The sequence below is a fragment of the Mauremys mutica genome, chromosome 10 (assembly GCF_020497125.1).
Source record: "Mauremys mutica isolate MM-2020 ecotype Southern chromosome 10, ASM2049712v1, whole genome shotgun sequence".
Taxonomy (NCBI): Eukaryota; Metazoa; Chordata; order Testudines; family Geoemydidae; genus Mauremys; species Mauremys mutica.
Genome location: NC_059081.1, coordinates 14,982,043 through 15,007,607, shown reverse-complemented (window position 1 = coordinate 15,007,607; position 25,565 = coordinate 14,982,043). Strand labels below are relative to the sequence as shown.

Here is a 25,565-nt window from a genome sequence, read left to right as displayed (position 1 = left end):
CTAGCTGAGGTGCAGATGCCCTCTCCCGTCCCCCACCACACCCCAGAGGCCGGTGCACATGTTCCTGCACCTCTCCTAGGCCAGGTTTCTTCACCGGAACCTGAGGTGGCTGAAAACCTGGACCTGCTGGGCCAAGGATTCCTACTTGCTCCCTGGTGGCTGGCCTGATCTTAGTGTTGCTGTGGCCACTCTAACCCCTCCTCTCATCTCTGGCCCCCTCCCTCATGCAGGAATGGAATAAAGCCAAGTCCCACCCTCACCTCTGTGAGATAGATACCGAGGGGGTGATAACAGCTCTGATCCCCCAGCATTACCATTGCTGGGGCAATAGCAACCCCCACAACACCCCTGCTTGATAGTCTGGTGGTTAGAGCACACACCCAAAAGATAGGAGACCCAAGATCCAGCGCCCTTGCTCCAATTACTCTTTCATTATTTAGACATAGTGCAACTGCTTCAATAGGAGAGATTGTGGGATCCCGCACATCAGAGTATGCCGTAACTAAGTGATTTCAGAGCACTCACCAGAACAGCGGCAGAGCTCTGTTCAAATCCCTTCTAGGCAGAGCGGGGACTTGAACTAGGGGTTTCCCACATTCCCGGTGAGTCCTTAAGCGCTGGGTTAACAGTTAATAAGAACATAAGAATGGCCATACTGGATGGGATCGATAGTCCATCGATCCCAGTATCCCATATTCTGACAGTGGCCAGTGCCAGAAGCTTCAGAGGGAATGAACAGAACAGGGCAACTATCAAGTGATCCATCTTCTGTCATCCAGTCCCATCTTCTGGCAGTTGGAGGTTTAGACACACCTGGCGCACGGGTTTGTATCCCTGACCATTTTGGCTAATAGCCATTGATGGATCTAACATCTGTGAACATATCCAATTCTTTTTTGAACCCAGTTATACTTTTGGCCTTCACAAAATCTGCCGTCAAGAAGTTTCACAGATTGACTGTGCATTGTGTGAAGTAGTACTTCCCTAGGTTTGTTTTAAAACTGCTGCCTATTAATTTCATTGGGTGACCCCTAGTTCTTGTGTTATGTGAAGGGGTAAACAACACTTCCTTCTTCACTTTCTCCATACCATCCATGATTTTAGAGACCTCTATCATATCTCCCCTTAGTCATCTCTTTTCTAAGCTGAACAGTTCCAGTCTTTTAAATATCTCATCACATGGAAGTTGTTCCATACTCCTAACCATTTTTGTTGTCCTTCTCTGTACCTTTTCTAATTCTAATATCTTTTCTGAGATGGGAGGATCAGAAATGCACTCAGTATTCAAGGTATGAGCATATCATGGCTTTATATAGTGGCATTATGATATTGTCATTCTTATTATCTATCCCTTTCCTAATGGTTCCTAACATGGCATTAGCTTTTTGATGGCTGCTCTACAGTGAGCAGATGTTTTCAGAGAACTATCCATGATGACTCCAAAATCTAATTTAGATCCCATTATTTTGCATGTATAGATGGTATTATGTTTTCCAATGTGATTTACATTGCATGTATCAAAACTGAATTTAATCTGCCATTTTGTTGCCTGGTCACTCAGTTTTGTGAGAACCCTTTGTAACTCTTTGCAGTCAGCTTTGGACTTAACTCTATTGAGTAATTTTATGTCATCTGCAAAATTGCCACCTCATCTCACAGTTTATGCCCTTTTCCAGGACATTTATAAATATGTTGAACAGCACTGGTCCCTGTACAGATCCTTGGGGGACCCTGCTATTTACCTCTCCCCATTCTGAAAACTGACCATTTAATCCTACCCTTTGTTTCCTATATTTTAACTAGTTACTGATCCATGAGAGGACCTTCCCTCTTATCTCATGACTGCTTCGTTTGCTTAAGAGTCTTTGGTGATGGACCTTATCAAAGATTCTGTGAAAGTCCAAGTACACTATATCAAGGGATCACTCTTGTCCATCTGCTTTTTTATTCCCTCAAAAAATTCTAATAGATTGGTGAGGCATAATTTCCCATTACAAAAGCCATGTTGACTCTTCCCCAACATATTGTGTTCATATATAATTCTGTTCTTTACAATGGTTTCAATCACTTCTCTGGTACTGAAGTTAGTCTTACTGGACTGTAATTTCTAGGACTGCTCCTAGAGACTTTTAAAATCTGGTGTTACATTAGCTACCCTCCAATCACCTGGTACTGAGGCTAATTTAAGAAATAGGTTACATACCAAAGTTAGTAGTTCTGCAATTTCATATTTGTGTTCCTTTCAAAGCTCTTGGGTGAATACCATCTGTTCCTGGTGACCTATTACTGTTTTATTTATCAATTTGTTCCATAACCTCCTCTACTGACACCTCAATCTGGGACAATTCCTCAGATCTGTCATCTAAAAAAAAAAAAAAGGCCTCAAGTGTGGACATCTTCCCAATGTCCTATCATGAAGACCAATGCAAATAATTCATTTAGCTTCTTGAAACGGCCTTGTCTTCCTTGAATGCTCCCTTTGCACCTTGATTGTCCAGTGGTCCCACTGTTTGGCAACCTTTCTGTTTCTGCTGTACTTAAAAAAAATATTATTTATTTTGTAGCTAGATTTTGTGTCTTCAATTGGTTGGTCTTCAGTTCTTTCTTGGACCACCTAATAATACTTTTACACTTGACTTGCCAGAGTTTATGCTCCTTCCTATGAGGGATGTCCTCCACCTCTTCCTCCCCAGGATTGTTGCTAAAACAGTATAAGATACCTAACTCCAAAGAGGGTTGACAAGCAAAATTCGGTTACTCCCTGCAGCTCACTCTTAGGATAGGTCTACACTTACCGCGCGGGTCGACGCGGTGAGTTCGACTTCTCGGAGTTCGAACTATCGCGTCTAATCTAAACGCGATAGTTCGAACTCCCCGCGCGCTCCGGTCGACTCCGGAACTCCACCACTGCAAACGGCGGTGGCGGAGTCGACCTTGGAGCCGCAGACTTCAATCCCGCAGCATCTGGACGGGTAAGTAGTTCGAACTAGGGTACTTCGAGTTCAGCTACGCTATTCACGTAGTTGAACTTGCGTACCCTAGTTCGACCCCCGCCCTTAGTGTAGACCAGGCCTTAGGCACCTATGTATGTGAGAAGCACAGGACTTAGCTCACATCCCTCTGGTCAGCAGACTCCCTGCCTAGCATGCTTGCTTTTGTGAATTGCATTCTAAGGTGCCTATCCCCTCCCACTCACTGTATAGGAGCTTAGACACCTAACTGAGGCTTTTTATATCACAATGATTTTATCAGGCACCTAAAGAAGTTAGTTCTTGTGATGCTCAGAATCAAGTCCTAACTCTGCATTTTTGGTGCCTGAATACCTTTGAAAATCTTGCCCTAAGTGGCTTGCCCAAGGTCACATAGTAGTCTGTGGCAGAACTAAAAATCAGACACAGATCACTTGAATGCCACTCCAGTATCTTAACAGCAAGATCATCCTTTCTATTTCTACAAATAAGAAAATGAAATTAATTTTGTACTGTATCCTATTCAGAGTTGACTTTTAATGGAATAAAAAGCGACTTTGGAATAGATTGCATGAAAAGCAGGTCTGTGTGTGGGTATGTTGTATAGTACTATATTCCAGCCAATAAATAAAACGAAATACTGTGGTAAAATAATTGCACAGTCATAGGTCTCAATCTAGAGCAGACAGGTACATATTAACTAGGGATCAACTGTCCTTGCAATATGCATATTTCACTCCACTGAGGCTATTGTGTATTATGCTCACATAGTGACAGGAGAACAGATCCCTTTTCTCTCTTGTGAGTGCAAGAGGAATAACTATTTAAACTAAACAGGATCTAAAATAATATACAGTGACATTTGAAGAATAGATTAATAGATTCTAGGACTGGAAGGGACCTTAAGAGGTCATCGAGTCCAGTCCCCTGACCTCATGGCAGGACCAAATACTGACACTTGAACAGTTAACAAAACCCTGGTGTCATCAGCACCACTGCTGAGAGCCAGTGACTTTTATAAAAAATAATTATTAAGAAAGCCACTAATATTGTAAAGAGTGACATCATGAACTGAGTTCAGGATCAAGCCTTAGGTACATAAAATGCCTTTAGACCAATGAAAAGCCCTAGCAGACATTCAGTAAATCACCGTACTGACAATATTTATCACTGCATCGAAGCTAAAGCCATTAATTCTATTTTGCTTCTAGTACCACAACCAAACCAGTAGGGAAAAAAAAGAATTTGTGCAGATGAGAATTATCCCCACAGGGCAATTAGATTACTTCGACACCTCTAGGAGCCTTGCACTACAGACTGCGAAGTATTACATACATTACACCTAACGCATGTAATTATAAATTACAGAGACAGTAATTGTATACCTTCCCTGGAGAAAAAACAACAGGGAAATGTACTATCAGATGAATGAGCAGCAGGAACAACTGCTGATTTGTTTCACTAGCTGGCATTTAACGTGCTGCTAGCCTATGAGCATGCAGACAGAGAGTCACGGGTAAGTCTTCTTCTAACCTGATGTGAAGAGACACACAGACAAGGAGACAGAGTTACCTGGCTAATTTACTAGTCAGCAGCCACTGCAACCGTTGTCTTATATGAGGCTGCACATCAGAGGCAATAAATCTAGACAAGTTCTCTTGGACAGAAGAATCTACTGCCAGAGAACAGAAGTTCAGGATCAGGGTCCCACAGAAAAGTCATATTGTCCGGATACATATTTCACTATATACTCGATTCAAATTAAACTTACAAAAAAGAGTCTCAGTTGCTGTCCAGCCTATTCCTGAGATATATTATTGATTGTCTTTTTTTTCTCCAAATACTCTAGATGATTTATCAGTGGCTATTCAGTTCATTTTGAAAATATACCTATACACCCAGCCACTATGCCGTGCATTCCCCTGCCAGGGCCTCTAGGTCTGCAAAGGTGTAGCTGAAAGAAGAACTGGGACAGATAATCTGGTGTTTTTTCTTAGAATGGGTAAGTTGGGGACATGGTCCACTCTGTGATTCATGTCCCAGGGCAAGGTTCAATCTGCTGTGCAGCAGTTGATGGAGATGAATAATGATGATAATGATGCATATATAAGGGGACTGTTGCCCCCTTACTAACATTCAGTGGGGGTGTTTTGGTTGGCTAGCTCCCAGCACTAAAAGATTGGGGAGAGGCCAATGCTCCAGGTCAGCTTCAGCCTCTGAGCCTGATTGACAGGGCGGGCAGGCTAATCAGGGAGTCAGGAGGCCAGGGGGGTCCCGTCCTCTGTGTGAGCTGCAATTGCCTGGGTCAGACAGAGTGGGGGCGAGCTAAGAAGAAAGCAGGGGCCCAAGCTGAGCTGGGGAGCAGAGCCGTGCCAAAGCCAGAGGGGCCAGAAAAGCAGCTCAGGAAGCAGGTCAGAGTTGGGAGCAGAGCCAGACAGCCCAGGGAGAGAGCAGATCCTGTGCTGGGTGCAGAGCTGCAGCCACAGAGCCAGAGACAGCCCAGGGAGATCAGATTCTGTGCTGGGAGCAGATTGCAGCCACAGAGCCAGGTCTGGTGAGCAACTGGGGCCAGCCAAGGGGGGACCTTGGACAAACGGCCCAGCACAGAAAGACACCCCCAGCCAAGGGTCCTTGCAGGCCAGACTGGAAGGCAGATCTTAACATGACAGGGGGCTGATGCTGGGAAGAAGGGTCCTACCACCCAAAGCCCAGAGGTGTGTGGCCACCACCATTGCAAGTGTCCAACCCGCAGCATCCCTGCAGCACAGCCAGGGCCTAAGAAGGAGACCTGGGACCTACAAGGAACAGACTGTGAAGTGCTCTGATGTCCAGAGACACTGTTTGTAATGTTCCCTGCCACAGAGCAGGGTGATGTGTTTTCCTTTGACCTTTCCCATTTTTCCTTATTCTTTTTTAAAATTAATTGTTAATTAAACAACTTGTATTTGCTTTAAATTGTATGAAATGATCAGTAGATCAGGGAGGTGCCCAGTGCAGAGAGAGTACCCTGGAGTGGGGACACCCTAGCCCCTGTCCCAGGTGACCACAGCAGGTTTGGGGGTTGAGCCCCCAGGAATCCTGGGCCCAGCCTTGTTGGGTTTACGAGGACTCTGCCAGACAGGAGAGTGAAAGGGGAGTCCTCAAGGGCAGGGAAGCCTCTGGGTAAAGGAAGTGGGAGCGAGGACTCAGATCCTTTCGCTCGCCCACTTCACCGGGGTAGTGCAGAAGCCAGGAAAGTTCCCCACAATAGTGGGACCATTCCCCCGCTTATACATATTAGATGGAATACTACAGAGCTAAAATGGATGAGGAAATGAAGCCACATGAGAACTGATTTCTATTTCAGTATGGGCCCCTCCCCTTTTTGTGGCCTCCAAAACTTGGCAGAGGTCTTATGATTAGGCCTCCGTGGACAACTACACATCTACCCCAATATAACGCCACCCGATATAATACGAATTCGGATATAACGCGGTACAGCAGTGCTCCGGGGGGGTGGGGCTGCGCACTCTGGTGGATCAAAGCATGTTCGATATAACACGGTTTCACCTATAATGCGGTAAGATTTTTTGGCTCCCGAGGACAGCGTTATATCGGGGTAGAGGTGTACTTCCAATTGAATTGGATGGGCTCAATACCACAAGGACCACAGCTCACATTATGCAGTGTTTGGTGCCCTCTGGGGGTGGGAAACTTTGAACTTTGCTCTGTGAGCCTGTATCAGGGCAGAAGTGGAATGTCAAGAGTTCCTACATGGACTGAGTGGATAGGCTGAGTGACAGAAGGGAGGTGGCTGGTGGAGAGAAGCATGAGATCTAGGCATAGCAGCAGGCAAGTCTGCAGACAGTCAATTTAGAGTAAGGTTGTATCCAGAGATTTGGGAGACTCCACTGTGAATCCATCCCTGCTGAGAACACATGGCCAGGATTATGGTCCTGCTGCACCTGCAGGCCTATTTGATGGAGTTTCAGCAGCCAGCCACTGGAAGCTATAGCCAGAAAGTGCTGATTGTACTGGCAGAGCCTGAGCTGCATCCACAGGCAATTGTAGAGTGTATGAGGATCCAGAGACGATTCTCTTTATTTGGGGAGTCCCTGTTGGTCCCCTGGATGGTCTGTTGTGAAAGTCCTTGTGCTAGGAACAGTGTCTCTCACAGACTAGCTGAGGTGCACTCCAGGGAGCTTGTAATAAAATCCATTGCCCGCTTACACTTGGCGGCTGTTGTTTTATTAGTGGGATTATTACCAGCTCTCACTGTGTCAATTTTACTCTGCCCTATACACAAGTGTCTCATTCCTATTATCTGGACTACCTCTGATGATTCACAAATACCTAATGCTGCCCTGGAACTCCTGTTCATCCCAAGAAAGTGTTTGGGATTTTAAAACTATTGGGGAGCGTGCACTCTGGGAGGGGTTGTTTGTATCATGTTAATGGTGAACGTTCTTGTGTAAATTTAAGTTTTTGTTTTTTAACATAAGCTTCTGGTGTAGTGAATTGTGGTTAATTTACTTTAATGTTTTGCCTTTAGCTGAACAGTTACAATGCCACCTATTGACTTGTCATAGTCATTACCACAGTTGCCAACGTTCACATGGTAAATAAGCACCCCGACTTTCACAATAAGCCAAAAATCGAGCTAATCTCATTTCAAAAACAAGCCAATCCCTAAGAACCTCAGCACTCTATGTGGCTAGATCCCTCCAGCATGCAGTCTGGGACTGTGTTGGACCCACTATACACCCTGACTCTCCCCCCACTTGCCCCTGCTTGCTGGGAGCCGATCAAAAAAAAAAAAAAAAAGAAGCAGCAGCAACAAGCTACAAGCCAAAAACTAGCCAACAAACAACTCACAAGCCAATTAAGCCAAAAACAAGCCCACTTTCTCCTTTTTTTCGCAGGTTTGGCATGTCTGATCAGTACAGTAGATACTCTATTTTTATTCCATTGCATTGTCAATGGATTTTGCTATGTTACTTTTAAGTACAGCTGTTCCTGCCTCCACTTGAGTGTTTAATGCTTTCCTTAGAGTAATCAGTAGTCATTTGCCCTTATCTGCTATGCCCATTGCATCGTTTAGACCAGAGTTGTTCTATCAAGGAACCCTAACAAAGGTATACAGTCCATATCCAGGTGGAGGCACTGCTAACTATTATTCTTTCTATAAACAGAAGGCTGCTGTAGATGGGTGGATAGACAATTTCTACCTATCCAATACTACCACTAGGACTTGCCCAGGATGTCCACTATCCTCAAGAACATCTGGTGTTCAGGCAAGAGGTGAGCACTTGCCTGCTTTCAAGTGATCAGGAAAGGAAGAGACAGGTACATCAATATCTTGAACCCCGACTGGTGAAGGTGTGGGTTCCACTGAGCGTACCATCCTGTTTATTACAGTAACCCCAACACAGATACGATTGTATTCTATATTAGTAGTACAAAACAGTACACTTTGCCATTGGGTTACTGCGGTGCTTTAGGTCTTTACTACAGCATACTGTGGAGGGTATAATAATCAGAGAGCACCCTACTTTCAGTCATCACAAAAAAGAGGATCAAAAGAATATCTTTCAAGACAGCTAAAGTGACATTGAATCTGCCACATTTTACTATAAGTGTCATTTACTTACCTTTCAGCAATGCAGAAGTTATTAGAATGACTGCATAGTTCAAACACAGGTGAAATTTACAATTAACCAGATTTGGGGGCATATGTCTATTCCTATTTTTTTGGACACCAGTTCCAGTCCTTCTGTTACCATTAACTAGCCAGGATTTCCCTTTGGAGCACTCTGTGCAGCTATGATTTTCTGCAAACAGGATGAGCTCTTCTCTGTGGGGTAACTGGTCGGTCAACTGGTCTAGAGAATGAGAATCCTGCATCTTGTATGATATGGAATTTCACGATAGGGCAGCGATTCACTAACCATGCAGAGTATTGGATATATAGAGATTAGTACCACCTGATCATCTTTCTCTATGCATTAATTGTAATGTTGTTGCGACACTGTGATTTTAGAGATCTAGAATTGTAAGACTTTCTACTGATGTTTGTCCCTTAAATAATTAAGGGAAATTAAAAAAAACACCACCACATTTTCAGCTGTGTTCTACTTCTAATGCAGAAAATGCTACCAGATTCCTTCAGACTTAGTTACTTTTCTTTCAGTTTAAAACAAAACAACAAACCATGAAAGAATAATGTATAGTTAACATAGAAGAGCCCAGTGTGAATAATATATGTAATATACTGCCTCCACTTTGCCTCCCAAAGCAGCCACCTCTGCAGACAGCAGAATCTTAAAAGCTTAAAAGGTTCAAGACAAAAAAACCCAAACATAACTTCCATTGCTACATTCGCCACAAATCACCTCTATCTTACATTACTAATTTTAATTAAGTTAAACTAGTTCCCTCCCTTTCTATTTTGAACAAAAAAATGACCTACCTTTTTTCTTCAGCTGTTTTTCCAAAATCCATGCAATTTTATGCATCTCTTTTTCCCCCTCCAAATAAACACTTCAATCCTCAGTTTCCAAAATTAAGTTTTTGTGGCAGCAGCCCAGGCGTCGTGAGGAGGCACCTCAGAATAATAAACCTGTGCACATAAATAAGAGAGGAAAATAAGTTATGTTATAGGTCAGAATTTGGATGCAATCTTTCCAAATGGTTATTTCAAACAATAATTTAATCCATGTTTGAAAGCTAGGAAACTGTCAGGATGAAAGGCACGTTGTAGGCATAGGAATTCAATCACAAAAAAGTAAATAAATAAGATCTGAATTTATATTTAAGAAGAGAGACAGAATCAGCAAACCAAATCTTCTAAAGTGAGGGATTCCACTGGGCCCACGCTGGCAAACGTTCAAAGATTTGAGTGAGTTAGAGGCAAATAAAGAGATACCCAAGAGGCAAGCCACAGCTAACTATGAGCTGTAGGCTGGAAATAAAGCTTCATTTAAGTTAATACTTGCACGTACAATGAGCCCAGTGCATTAAGGGGCAAATCCTTCCCCAAGTGTATAATATGCATAACTGGCCTGAACCATGTGGAGGCCCAAGGGGCAAGGAGCGGGAAGAAATTGTCACCTCCAGCCTGCTGACAGCAGAGCTGCACTCAGGCTGTTACAGCAACTTCAGCCTCAGGGCTGCAGCAGCTCCCCTGGCTCCTGTCCCCACACTTTGTGAGGGCAGCTGTCAGTAGATCTGCACAGCAGGAGATCCATCAGCCCAGCTCCAGTCTTCCCTAGGGGGGTCTCTGCCTCACCTCAGCCATCCTGAGTACAGAAGGAGACCTCAGGTGAGCCGGGCTGCATGGTGCACTTGGGGGGAATCCCAAATCATAACCTGCTTTTATGAGATTTAATCCAGACTATTCCTATCCTATTCCATAGTAAGAGAGAAGGTTTCTGAACAAGAATAACTGAGGGCCTAATTCTGCAATTTGTTGTACGCAGACAGACTGCAGCATCCACACGGGGCCCCATTGTAGTCAATCTGCCTGTATGCAATGAATGATAGGATTGGGGCCTAAACGCCTGATCCAGAGAGGGATTCAGTATCTGCTGAGAACCTGTAATTCTCATTGATGCTAGTGTGAATTGAGAGTGCTCAGCACCTAACAGGGGGCACTTAGCATCTCATAGGATTCAGCCCTTAGATGAATATGAGGTGCCCAGCAACTGGCCCAGCAAACTTTCTAATTGCAGAAAATGGAACACCCTTTTCCCGCCCTACCCCACCCCAGCCCTCTCTGAGGCCCTGCCCACCTTCACTTCATACCCCCCCCCCTCCCTCTATCACTCACTCTTCCCCACCCTCACTCACTCATTTTCACCAGGCTGGGGTGAGGGGTGTGGGAGGGGGTGAGGGCTCTGGCTGGGGGTGCGGGCTCAGGGGTGGGGCTGGGGATGAGGGGTTTGGGATGCAGGAGGGGGCTCCACGGTGGGGTGGAGAGGTTCAAAGTGTGGTAGGGCAGAGGGATGGGGTGCAGGAAGGGGTAAGGGCTCCAGCTGGGGGTGAGGGCTCTGGAATGGGGCCAGGGATGAAGGGTTTGGGGTGCATGGGGGGGTTCAGGCTGGGTCCAAGGGTTTTGGAGTGTGGGAGGGGGCTCCGGGCTGAGGCAGGGGTTGAGGACTCTGGCTAGGGGTGGGGACTCTGGGTGGGGCAAGGGATGAGGGGCTTGGGGTGCAGGAGGGGGCTCCGGGCTGGGGTAGAGGAGTTTGGATTGCAGGAGGGGGTTCACGGCTGAGGCAGGGGCAGGGGCGGCTCTAGGTTTTTGGCCGCCCCAAGCAGTCATGCCCGGGAGGCGCCCCCGAGCCGCGGGAGCAGCGGACCTCCCGCGGGCATGACTGCAGAGGGTCCACTGGTCGCGCGGCTCGGCTGGACCTCCCGCGGCTGTGGGCGGTTCGCAGGTCCGGCGGCTCCGGTTGAGCTGCCGCAGGCATGCCTGCGGGAGGTCCACTGGAGCCGCGGGCCGAGCGTCCCCTCCGCAGTCATGCCTGCGGCAGGTCCGCTGCTCCCGGGGCTCCGGTGGACCTCCCGCAGGCATGACTGCGGCAGGTCCGCCGGCCCAGCCTGCCGCCCCCCCGGGAAAGGGCCGCCCCAGGCAGGTGCTTGCCCCGCTGGGCTCTGGAGCCGGCCCTGGGCAGGGAGTTGGAGTGCAGGAGGGGGTTTGGGGTGCGGGCTCCGGGTAGCACTGACCTCCAGCATCCCCAGCATTTCCCAAGGACAAAGGAAGTCCACACGGCTCCCAGGAAGCAGCAGCATGTGCCTGTGGCTCCTAGGCAAAAGGGTGGCCGGGGGCTCCACACGCTGCCCCTGCCTGTAGGCGTCACCCCTCCACCAAGAACCGGGGGTACATTCCAGCCACTTCCTGGGAGCAGCGAGTAGCCAGGCACGGAGCCTGCCTGCCCTGCTGTAGCCAACTGGACTTTTAGCAGCCCGGTCAGCTAAGCTGACCAGAGCCACTGGGGTCCCTTTTCGACCAGGCGTTCCATCGAAAACCAGCTGCCTGGCAACCCTATCAAGTCGCCAAGTGCTGGCCAGATGCATGGGGGGTTTCTGGTCTGAAGAATCTCTCCTCTAGGCAGTAATACCAGCTGAGCCACTGTACGTGGGCTAGTTAGATCCAATTGCTGAAGTAGACTATTTGGGACCCTTCCATGTACTTCTCTCCTGCAAGTATCCTCCATGTCCGCACAGTCCCTTTGTGTGCCTGCCTTACCCCCATCTTTCTAATGGAAATACGTGGCTCTTCACAAACCACAGACGCTAAGGCTGGATTTGCCTTTTATTGCATTAGTAGGCCGCAATGTTTGGACAGTCTCTTATGTAAAGAAAACAGCCTGAGACATTACTGGACTTGCTAAAGAACTGAGGCAGAAAATATTTCTTTAAATCAAAAGGTACCAGACATGCATTTTCTCTTGTACAACATCAACTAAATTCATGGAACAGAAAACTGCAGAACATACAGCTATAACTATACAGATGGACAAAAAAACTTAATTATGTAGCTAGAACATCTACACAGTGATGAGAGAATGTATATAATCCAAACTGGAATAGACAGTCATAAACAGATAGTTAAGGGTTAATGCCTCTTTTACCTGTAAAGAGTTAAGAAGTTCACCCAGCCTAGCTGATACCTGACCAGAGGAACCAATGGGTGGGGGGGACAGGATGTTTCAAAAGGAAGGAGGGAAGTTCCCTTTGTCTTGGTCAGTTTCAGCCGGAGTGGAAAAGATCAAGGAACCAGCCTCTTATCAGAGTAGTAAGTTTTAGAAAAGAATAAATAGGTTTATGTTTATTTTCTTTTGTGACTTTGTCTTTGTGCAATTAGAGGAATAATCAAATTATTTTGTGTACTAAGTTTTGCCCAGCGGAACATCGTCTGTGTTTGAATCTGTTGTCTGTGAGAGTAGCTGGTATGCTAATCTCTCCCAGAGGTTTTTTTCTTTTACCTTTCTTTTCTTTAATTAAAAGTCTTATTTTTAAGAACCTGATTGATTTTTCCTTGTGTTAGGATCCAAGGGGATTGGATCTGGAATCACCAGGAATTGGTGGGGGAAAGGAGGGGCGATGGTTAAATTCTCCTGGTGTTAAGATCTAAGGGGTTGGATCTAAGGGGTCGGTGTTCACCAGGAAATTGGTGAATAAGTCTCTCAAGATCACCCAGGGAAGGGAGTTAGTACTTGGGAGTGGTGGCAGCAAAACCAGATCTAAGCTGGTAATTCAGTTTAGGGGTTCACATGCAGGTCCTCATATCTGTACGCTAAAGTCCAGAGTAGGGGTGAAACCGACGACATGGTGGCAATGGTGGGATTTTAAAGGAACCAAAAGCCAGATTTTTTTTCCTCCTTTGAGATGCTGGGGAAGCAGTGAAGGAGAGATATGCTGAAGGCAAATAGATAAAGTTTTTCTAACAAGGCTTTGTTAGAATGATTTCCAGCTGGGCTTTAGCTGGAGGGTAATTACAGTTTGCAAAAGACAAGTCACAAACCAGTTTTTCTTGTTTCTTTCTCATTTTGAGGAGTCCAATTACAGTAACAAAGAAAGTTACAAGCTGTTTTTTTTTCTACCTCTGAGGATAGCTAAAGTGGGGGGGGAGGGAAATGTCAGACAAGGGAAAAAAACTATGCAAAAGGAAATAGAATTAACAAGATTACAGCCTGAGGAAAACCAAAAAGAAAATAAACATAAACCTATTTATTCTTTTCTAAAACTTACTACTCTGATAAGAGGCTGGTTCCTTGATCTTTTCCACTCCAGATGAAACTGACCAAGATAAAGGGAACTTCCCGCCTTCCTTTTGAAACATCCTGTCCCCCCATTGGTTCCTCTGGTCAGGTGTCAGCTAGGCTAGGTGAACTTCTTAACCCTTTACAGGTAAAAGAGGCATTAATCCTTAATTATCTGTTTATGACAGGCACAGAGAAGAAAGACCTAGAAAGCTACCAAATTGGCTGGAAAAAAGTGATACAAACCTAATTAGTCTAACACCTAATTCTCAAGGGACATAACATACTACAGGCATAACATATATGAAACATTAAGGGCTCAACTGTGAGTCTACCTGCACAGTGGTATAAGGTGGCATAATGCCCACGTGTGCTGGTACCTGCATCACAGAGAAATTCACTGGGGCTGTTACTCCTTCTCCTGCACAGGAGAGCAGGGAATAGGCAAAACCTTGGAAGGAAAAGACTAGTACAGATTACTTGCTCCCTGAAACAAGGGGGAAGTTTGGCCTCTTGTCTGTTTGTAGACTAGGACAGATACATACTGCCCCATACTCAGTGCAGATTATAAGATGCCTACCAGTCAAACCCCGAGATAATATGCAGAGTGAAGACTAACAAGTAGCAAATTTTAACTCAAATTCTCCAAATGAAAGTTGTCAGCAATATCTAAACGTAACACATATTATCCAAAGGTTATATATACACATACATAAATAAAATGTAAGACTCCTTTGGCTGATACTATTATATATAAGGATATATAAAATTGCATTGATCAAAGGATTCATACATTCCCATATCCAAAATCCAGGGTTGTATCATACTCCTATTATCAGCAGTAAACTAGAACATCCAGGCAGTCAGTGAAATCAATGAAATCACCTAGAGTCAGTGAAAGTTAATCACCTGGGAATTCTAAGTAAAGATTACCCACAGCAGCAAAAGAGGTTGATGCCCAGCCAGGCAAAAAACAAAATCTAAATTTAAAAAATGCCCAGAGCAGCATCAAAGGTTGCCCAACCAAGCGTCAAAGGAAGAGAGAGGAAAAGGAAATTGATGCTTGCTTTAACCACAAAGCTATAAAGTGCCAAAAGTTTAAGTTTCCATCTGTAATCCAAACATAAGCGCCCCTGCTCACTTTGTGCTACTATTACAAACAAGTCATGGGTCAATACATTGCTCGTCCAACTTCACGCTACGTGTTGCTGCTTTATACACCTAGCAAAAACCAGAAAATCCAAAATGCCACCCATGTTTTTTCTGGAGAGTCTTAATACGTAACAGGCAATACCCTTCTCCTGCTGTCCTCCAGATCTGTCCTTACCTGTGATTGGTGCTCAAAAAATAAAGCTTAATTCGTTTTATTTTCAGATCAATCAATCAATCTGCTCTTCTCACGGCGTTTTGGGATCCCACAAGGATCATTAACAATACCCATTCTAAAGTGGCTGGTGCTAGAGGAAGCTGAACTTGGAAAGGTTTGAATTCGCTTCCATTTGAAGAAGCAAATGAAACTCACTCTCTTGCAAAATTAGACAACAAATATCCACTCAAGAACAAACTTCAAGAGGTCAAATCCTTACTGCTTATTTTGGGGCTAGAAATACAAACTTTCTTTCAGTTTTTCCATGTTTACTTTCAGCCCCAGGAAATACAAAGAAACATTGAACTGAAAAATAAAGTTTTTTAAAAGTTAACTATTCTTTTCCAAAACACCATTCAGATACTTTTTTGCAGTTATGGGAAAGCTTTGGGTCAGTTCTGATCTTATCTGAGCCCATTTTCCCACCCATAACTAATATAATTACTGAATCAATGCTACTAGAACAAAATATAAAGAAAGGAAAGGGGAATTAAAAAGAAAAGAAAAAAAAATCTTTCTACAGATAAAATAAATAAATAGTTCAAAAAGGCAGCCAACATGTAGAAATATCCCTCAGCTGAACGTATAGTACAAAGAATTTTTAACTGAAAAGTGAACCATAAAAACCAAGGAAGGAAAAAGTTCAGATCAGCTCTGTCATTCAGAACATAGTGATACCACCTGCCTAACATGCCTCCTTGTGCCTCAGTTTTGAAAAAAAGAACATGCAAAATGGCAGCTTTCATTCTTAAATTGTGAATTTTTACTTATATCATACCGAATCCTATGGCCAAATCACTCGAGCAATATTCAGTGACCTCAGTGAGTGCGTTGCACAGTACGAGTTGAGTAAAAAAGTTAGGATTTGGCTACTTATTTTTGTGGTAATCTTATTTTGCCAAACAGAAAACAGCCTTGCTGACATTCTCTGTAGAGGAAGGAGATTCTTCCCTTTTCCTTAATGCACTGGTTCACTTACGCAATGTGCATGAAAAATTATTACTTTGTCCCAGCTGGTGATCAGATCATGACCTGAAGCATGGATGACTGATCTCTCTTGTAAATTTCAAAACTTGAGATTGTAACCACAGAGGCTATATTCATACCTATTTTTTATTGTTTTGAGTGAACGTCTATGGGCCTTTATTAGAAAGATGTGAATAGAAAAAGCACTATGTAACTGCTGCTATTATTCCCAAACATAGTGAGAATCCAAACACATCCTAATTTGGGTCTTGAACACACAATCTTTCTGTCTCAGCAACCAAAGAGACAGAACCAAAGAGTTCAAACAACTAAGCCATTTAAGAACAGAAAACAAACACAAATGTGAGGCAATATACGTTGTAAGAAGTTGCTGCCTTCAAACCATCCCCTCCTGCCATAGGGTGGCTCTGCAGGAGACCTGTCTCAGTTTGTCTTAGGCTCCCAGAAATAATCCACTCTCAGAAAGTCTTTAAAACAACACTCCTTCCCTTGGGGTCTAATTTATTTAACATTGTCTGGCTCCAAAAGCAAGCCCCCTTTTAGCCATCCATAGGTTCTGAGTTTTCCTCAGCCTTCCTTCCTAGGATGGTGTGGGTCAAGTCTTAGCCTCCCAAGCCTACAAGTTCACTCCTTTAGATTGGGGTTTCTACAGCCCTCCTGCTGGGACTGTGTCCTATACATCCTAGCTCAGAAACTCACCCCTTGAGATCAGGATTTCACAGCCCTCCTTCGAGGAAATATGTGTGCAGGCTGAGTTCTTCTTCCCATCAGTTCTTTCAGCTCAGCCTCTGGTTTTACCCAAAGCCTACTTGGGTCACATGACCCACCAGTCACATGACTCATGTTTCCCACCAGGGACGGAGATTTGACTCTGTCCCTGGAGGGGCTGAGATCTACTTGCCTTTAAGGGCCCATCAATCTGTGACATTGTTTAAAAAGACAAACTGTGCTATCAGTGGAGAAACATTGCAGTATATGGAATGATTCCAAGAAAGAGTTAGAAAGAGAAAGTGCAGATCATTGGTTTATATCTTGTAGAAAATGTCTCACTTACAGTGCCTCCTTCTACCTACAATCACAATTTATGTGCCTCTAACCTACTCTGACATTGATAGACTGACTAATTTAGTAAGAGTCACTCTTTAGTAAGATTGGAGAGGAAGGATGGTTTTGTGATTAATTAAAGAACAAGGCTGTAGCTCACTCAGATCTGCGTTCAATTCTGCACTCTGCTATAGTCTCCCTGTGTGATGTTGGGCAAGTCATTTAATCTCACCCTGCCTCAGATTGTAATCTGTAAAATGGGGCTAATAGCACCCTTTTCTTCTATACTTTGTTCCTCCTGTAAACTCTTCCCGTCAGGGATTATCTCTTGCTATGTGCATGTACAGAATTTAGCACAAAGGGGCCCTGATCCTAGGAGACCTCTAGGTGCTAGTATAATAAACAAATAATAATAAAGCAGGTCTTTTTTCCAGCATAGTCTTTTGTCCAGAGGCAGCTAAGACTTCAAATTGCTTATCCAACAAGAAACTCCATCCCCACTCCTCCCGCCTCTCTCCCCCATTTCCTCACTCCTGGATAATTCATTTTCTAAATGAAATTAAAATGAAACACGTCTGTGACCATCTAAAGGCATTTTTCTTCATTCTGTCGGAGACTACTGTACCAGGGTTTCATTTTTATTCTTGTTTCAGTGGATGTGACTCTCACATGGAATTATGTGTATAGTTTCATTCTTGCTTTATTTTAAGTTAAAATATGACCCCCACTCCCTAATCCGAAGGCAGCCAAATTCTCCTTGCTCTATTCCCATTCAGCCCTCTGCAACCTTCCCTTATACTGGTAGCTGCCGAGACTGATCTCAGACCACCTCCAGCCTCCTCCACTCTTATTCTCCAGTGGGCCAGAAGCCTGACATCTTTACTTGCCCACGTACAAATTCTAGGGTGAAAAAAATCTAATTTCCTTGGATGAGTAAACAATTTATTATAATAATAATAATAATAATAATAATTGGAGATATACCTATCTCCTAGAACTGGAAGGGACCTCAAAAGGTCATTGAGTTGAGTCCAGCCCCCTGCTTTCACTAGCAGGACCAAGTACTGATTTTTGCCCCAGATCCTTAAGTGGCCCCCTCAAGGATTGAACTCACAATTCTGGATTTAGCAAGCCAATACTCAAACCACTGAGCTATCCCTCCCCTCAATGTGCATTTATTTGTACAAAGTTAGATCTAATTCACATTTTCATATTTTGTTTCAAACTTGCAGATGGATAATGTACTATCTTGGTTGGCCCACATTACAACTCATCCCTCTGCCAATTTGCTTCAGACATATTGGTCTGTGTGAAAAGACTTGCCTTACACACAGACTTTACTGATTTTACTGTTCTATTATTAATAAAGAACCCAAGTACTGTAGGTTTGTTGTGCATAAGTAACTATTGCCTCAGGCTTCTTTCTTTAAATATATGTATTATATATATTTTTCATCAGGTTTCAGTCCCCTGTGATTTTGTGCAATCTCTGAACCTTTGTAGGAGATCTACTTTATATTTATGTTCACTGATTTAATGCTCAGTTATTTCCCAGCTTATTTTATACCTTTTACATCCCCTTTGAGTACATTTTACCATCTTACCATTTAAAGAATTATATTTTAACCTCCATACTTGAAATGGGAGAAGCTTAAAAAAAAGTAAAAGAACCACCAGTACTTGGAGACTGTAATGTTATCCTGGTCAAAAGCCAAGTCTAGTGGCTGTTCAGTTATTTATGTGAAATGAATTGTTTGTTACAGTTTGGGTTCTCACTGAAGAAGTGTCCACATCACAAGAAACACCACTGGAATTTACAGAATCAAAGATTAGATTATTATTTAATATCTATATTGCGATATCACTCAGGAGCCCTAATCAAGATCAGAATTTTGTTCTTTGAGGTCTGCAAGACTTATATCAAGATATTCTTCCTGCTCCAAAGAGATTATGGGGAAGAATGTACTTGTCCTGCAGTGTGTCTTCCTGCCATTGAAGGACTCTTCAAAACCGTATATTTTCTAATATTGACATACGCTCTAATTTTAATAGTCATGAGACAAGCTGGCTAGAAAATTGTAAGTATTTTTCATGAAACATTTCATAAGAAACAAAAAATTAATTATTTGACCAAAATAGGATTTTCTTCTTTTTTGTTTTGTTTATTCTAGGGGGGGATGTTTTTAGTTTTCCTTTGAAGAAACAGAAAAATTCAAATGTTCATTTCCAAGAAAAGAACAATTTTGGTAAATATGAGTGTATATTTTTCTGATGAACCTTTCCCTGTAGCGGTAGATTAGCCTAAATTTCTCTTTTCCTAATTTCCACACTTAAGTGGTACTTTTAATAGATCCTTTCCCTCCTTCAAAAATTTATGGATTATGGAATATCTGTGCAAAGACCAACTAAAATCCATGGAGGCACCACATGATCACAAGGGGCTGTACAGTCAAAGCTCATTTCAGGATTAGGACCTTATTCACTTTTTGCTAAATTCAACATATTTAGCTTTTAGGCTTTGCTCATAAGTAGATTTCACCATTGTCCTACTGACCTCTGTTGCCTTTCTCTGAACTCCCTCCAGGTTCTTAGCATCTGAGGTATCCAGACTGAACACAGTAATCAAGGTGTAGTTGTATGAGATGTGCATTATCTCCTATAATTGGTCAAAAGTCCTTTTGTGCTGCCATCTTGCATTTCAAACCCATTATCAACTAGTTTCTGGGTTCCTCCTTCCCACTGAATAGCTTGCATTTTGGATTAATTTCCCAAGATAAATTGGCTAATTGGAATCTCATTTTACTTTCCAGTAGGGCCAGGAGGGAATTTTTTTTTCAATATTTAAATTCCACCCCATCGTGAATCATGACAAAAAGTTGAAATCTAAAAATGTTTTTGCAAGCCAAACATACATAAGAATTTTTGTTCAATAATTACAAAGTATCTAGTTTTGATGTTGACCTTCTTTCTCCTCCACCTTTTAGTGTAAATTTACTAAAATTATGAATGACTTTAAAACCCCCAGAAACTTTCCCATTCAATAATCTCAAAACTGTTTTTACCATACAAAAACAAAACAAACCAGCCAAACGTCTGAAGTTTTGAACTGACTGTTTCACAGTTTTGGTGTATATAATAATAATAATAGGAGATATCCTATCTCCTAGAACGGATGTTGAAAGGTCATTGAGTCCAGCCTCCTGCCTTCACTAAGAGAACCAAACACTATTTTTTTTGCTGCAGATCCCTAGGTGGCCCCCTCAAGGATTGAGCTTACAACCCTAGGTTTAGCAGGCCAATGCTCAAACCACTGAACTATCCCTCTCGCTAGCAGTGATATCACTTTTTGGCCAAAAATGTTCTAAAAAAATTCCCAACCATCTCTGCTTTCCACCAACATTTCTACTCTCTCTAGATCCCTTTGTATGATTTCTCTCTCCTTACTACTTCTTCCAATTAATTATCTTCTGTGAATGCTTTTAATTAACTGTTTACTTTCTCTTCCAGCTCAATACAGTGCTTTCTTTATCTTGTTTTTAGTCCACATAACGGTATACCCAGCCACTTCCAGTTAAAATCATTTTGAAGTATGGTTTTGTGAGACTCTCTTTCAGCCCCATTAGCAATGACCACTAGCCTTGTTGACAGTCTCTGCAGAAGGGACAATGATTGCATGGAGACTGACTTATTCCTTTACTCCTAGAGGTGATCTGTCTGCTTCAGATTCAATAGATTCCAAGGCCAGAAAAGACCATTGTGATCATCTAGGCTGACCTCCTGTAGAACACACAAAACTTCTCCAAAAATAGCTACCCATGATGTACCTCTTCTGTGCATAAAGAGAGAATTTCAGTCTCTAAAACAGTCTGCCACATTTCACAACAAGCATTAACCACCTCATTCCAGAATGGCTTTGTTAAAGTAGAATTGCACCTGAGATTCAAGCAAGGTAGAGCAGCAGCAGGTGGGTGGGGGCAGGATGGTATGGAAGTAAGGGAGAAGTTTGGCAAATGGGATGTCATTTGGAGTGACAGTCAGGAGGTAGGGTGAGCGAGGTGGCAGAGCAAATGGTAGATGCAGTGGGAAGTGTGGGGAGAAGGATGGGGGTGTACTGGTTTGGCTGGGAGGCCACAGCAGTGTGGGAGAAGTTTACATGGGAGGAAGTTCAAGAACCTGCTGACTAAAGAGGAGCAAGAGGGATGGACTGTGGGAAGCTGCAAGGCAGGAGTAGGAGTGATACTGCGAGGTAGCACTGGGTGAGAACTGGAAGGTGAAGGGGTGGCGGGGCAGAAGAGGGAAGGTTGACCACAGATGAGCATGAGGAAAAGTTAGGTAGGCTAGGAAGAGAAGCAGAGGTCAGAATGTTACAGCTCCCATTTGAATGCAGCAACCTTTTAGTCATTTAGCAAAAGAGAATACACTCACTGCTCAAATAAGTAATCCGAGCACTTAAAATACATGGACTGCAAATAAGACAGAAGGAAAAGCAAATATAATAATGTAAAACTGATTTTAAACTCTTTTTAAAGCGACAGTATAGTTGGACACACAAAATTGGGGCAGGTACTTACAAGGAAAGACTAATGGATATAAGTAAAGATGGCAATTCAGCATCTTCTACACCCAACCCTCACATCTTGTTACCAGATAAGCCATTCATGACTGATGCCATAACTAGTATCTTAATGTTAACATCTCCAGGCAAGTATTGACCTGATGATTGGAAAAGTCACTTAACGTTTTGAAAGTTCAGAGTACAATTTTGTCCATTTTATTTTCTAGCCAAAACCCTAAAAATAAAAAGAGTGACAGGGAATATTGACTTTCTTTCTATTTACTCTCTACATTAAGAATTTATGTAGGCTTCTTTCTTCATATAAAAAGTGTTTTATACATTTTGACAGTGTTGAGAAAAGGGGGGTGTTTATTTGGCATGCGATGAACTCGTTGGATTTTTTCTCAGGGTGGCAGCCAGCAATACCACAGGGCTAATATTAAACGGTGCTTGTGGGATAAAGTATTGTTATGATTGAGTATGGCAGAATTGGGCCCTAATTGAACAACGGGAGGTGGCACAAAGAGAGAACATTAACCTCTGTACTTGGGAGCTGGCACTTGGCAGAGAGTATAGAAGATGTTGACTGGCACTAGTACCAGACAACATAATGGAACTGTCTTTTTGGGTTGGAAGTTGGGTATCTAATTACAAAATAGATGTATTTATCTATCTTTATATACAGATAAGATCTGCAGATGGGTGGGTAGGAGTTGTTCCAATTTAATTACCGTGCTTCCTTTATTATTTATATTACATTAGCATGTACAGACCACAGCTGACATCAGGGCCCTGTTGTACTAAGCACAGCACAAAGAAATCATGAGAGAGTCTCTGCCCAGAGAAGTTTACAATATAAACAAACATGACAGACAGGAGAGAAAACAGAGACACAAAGAGGAAAGTGATGTATTCAATATCACACAGAGGTCAGTGACAGAGTTGGGAGTAGGACTCAGGCCTCCTTACTCTGATTTAAATGAACATTGTTTTAGTCACAAAATGAATGTTGGGTACAGGTCTAGGATTTGTTTTCCATGGACACATGTATTAGGGTGACCAGATCACAGGGATGAAATATCGGGACACGGGGGGAGGGGCGGAGCAAAAAAAATGGCGGCAGAGCAAAAAAAAAAAAAAACAGTTTTGCAGGGGCCGGGGGCATTAGCAGGACCCAGCCGCGCCGCCGGATCGCACACAGCGCCCCAGCCACGCGCACTGCATTCCCCGCGGAGCCTCCCACCCCGGGCAGATGAGATTCGTCCCACCGCAGGCGGGGAGCCCCGCGCCTCTCCCGCTCAGCTGCACTCCAGCAGCTCCTTCCCGGCAGGGCAAGATGCTGGAGCGCAGCCGAGCGGGAGAGGCGCAGGATTCCCCAGCAGCGTCGGGGAAGTTTATCGGTTCGGGGGACCCTGGCCGGCTCCTCGCACCAGCCGCCCCGCCTGGGACAGATCTCGCCCCCGCAGCCCCTCTCCACCACATGTCTCCGGCGGGCAGCCCACACCCCCGGGCCACGCCGCTCACCCGGGCCCTGCCTGCTCCGCGCTGCCCCTGGACCCACCATGCTGCCCCGTGGACTGCAGGGCTGGAGCAGCCTCCGCGCTGCACTGCAGCGCTCCCGGCCCCAGCCAGCCATGGCCCGTGTGCCCAGGCTGCTGCACAGGGGCGTCTCCTCCCCAGGTTCGGCTTGGGATCCAATGGGGCAGTGAGGGGGCGGGGCTGGGGGCAGGGATTTGGTGAGGGATCCAATGGGGGAAGGAAGGGGCGGAGTCGGGCCGGGGGGCAAGAGCCCCTCCGGGCTCCGCCTGTGCACGGGAGCGGAGAGCAAAATTGTTTGTTTGTCCAGTGTCCCGACCGAACATTGGTCGGGACGCGGGACAAACAAGCAAATATCGGGACAGTCCCGATAAAATCGGGACGTCTGGTCACCCTAACATGTATGAACAAAATTTCACCTGTGTGAATGTCCATGAGAAGTGGTAAATCAAAATTTGGTTTCTAATTCACAAAAGTATCTGTTTTTGTTGTTGTTTTTTAAAAAAAACATCTGCAAAGCAGTGGTGCACAGATGAAACACTAGACATATCAACAGCAGGAGCAGAGGTGGTACCATGATTAGCTAATGCAAGTTTGGTTCAGGTATAAGATCCTGCAAGAGTGCAACCCAAGAGGATACACACGTACAAACTATGACCAAGAAGCATCTCTGTTGTGGGCTATTATTCATGTATTAAATTAATACCTACAGACTTTGCTATTATCCATATTTAACAGATGGGAAGCTGAGGCATGCAGTGTGACTTCCTCTCTTCCACATCCTGCCCAAATAATATCACACAGGAAGTCTGTAGCAGAGCCAGGAATTGAACTCATATCTCCTGAGTTCCAGCCAGTACCTTAAACACAAATCTCCCCCTGGTAGAAAATACAAGTGAAACACTAAAATTCAAATGTTGCACTGGTAACTTGCCTGTTAAATTAGTTGAGGCACTTTGCTTCGCTCTGTTGTGAAGTAATCAGATGAAAGAATGGGCAGTGTGCCTAGACAGCATTTCTCAAAAGGCACAAAAATAATTTACCCTATTTATTTTGAGTTAGGGGAAATGTATGACTTTCCAATCAGTGCAACCTGTGATGGTGCAGTGAAATGTAGTTTCCAATATGCAAAGAGTCCCTGAATAACTTTCAAACAGCAGCATTAGCAAATATACTGCTTCTTTTCCTTGGCTGTTTGCAACATGAACATGTAATTTTGCTATTAGTGGAGTGCAATGAAAATTAAATCAGTGATAGAGTCCAATAGGCTCAGTCAATGAACCACTAAAATATTTTCCTCTTATTTACTAACTCAGGACTCTACCCAGCAATGGATTGGCTACCCGAGTGCAGATGCTAAAAGCTCCACCAGACTCTAGAATTGCAGCCATGCTGCCTGCGCCAGAGCACTCTAATCCATAAATCTTGGCATAGAGGAAGGTTATACTAAAAATGATTTCAGAGTCCTATCCCTCGCACCAACTTCTACCCCTATATGATGATTGGCTGATATAGGTGTCAGTCATGTTTCTAGGTAATAGTGATATCACTAGAACTCAGCAACGCATGTTCAAGGAGCCTGTTTTGGGTGGTTGGTTTGTTTTTGGCTGTTTTGGGCCCCTCTGCCTTAAAAGCATGCCTGTCTGATAGGGTTTTGCCAGGGCATTGTGGCACCCGGGAGAGTGGGGGCATCCATGAGCCAGTGTCAGAGGGTCCGTGAAGCGGGGCCAGTGTTAGACTGGCTGGGGACCATGGCAGAAAGCTCAGAGCCCTGAGCCTTGGCACCCCACAGCTGAAGCTCAGAGCCCCAAGCCTTCACACCCTGCGGCTGAAGCCTGGAGCCCAAAGCCCCAGCAACCCTTGGGGTAGGAGGCCCAATCCCCGGCACTCCACAGTGCTAGAATCTGGAGCCCTGGCATCCCTCCTCCCCTGCTGAAGCCTGGAGACACCCCGCCTGAAGTTTTTAATAGCATTTTGGGGTGGAGGAGGCAGAAAGAAAAATGTTGAGAACCACTGGCCTACTTGGTGGAATTCAAGTGTTCAAGTCATTGCTCACATGGTACCAATCAACAAGACTTTCCGTCGCTTTATCTTGCTCCCTTTTATACCCAGAGATGGCACTGTGTGTCTGTGTTACTCTCTTTCTGACATGGCCCAGGCCATCCCTCTTTTCTGGGAGGCTAGCTTCATTTTTTCCTACAGTGCCCCAAATCAAAAGTCCCTTTTAAGCCAATGTGAAGTCTCCAATGAGAAGATTGTATGGGCTCCTAAAGAGTAAGCCAGCCATGTGTACTGCATCATGTTCTTCCTCCCAAGCAGCTGTTAATGGGAGTTATTCATATCTAGTGAAAGGAGAACAGAAACCC

The 25,565-nt window shown here is 44.1% G+C and overlaps 1 long non-coding RNA gene across 1 annotated transcript in view; it reads right to left on the bottom strand.

Annotated features, from left to right (window-relative positions):
* LOC123378411 overlaps nucleotides 1-25,565 on the bottom strand; it is a 349,709-nt gene that overhangs the window by 112,880 nt on the left and 211,264 nt on the right. Inside the window, exon 7 of the long non-coding RNA XR_006582596.1 lies at nucleotides 9,418-9,567. This is a non-coding gene — a long non-coding RNA (uncharacterized LOC123378411). The remainder of the gene's footprint in view (nucleotides 1-9,417; nucleotides 9,568-25,565) is intronic.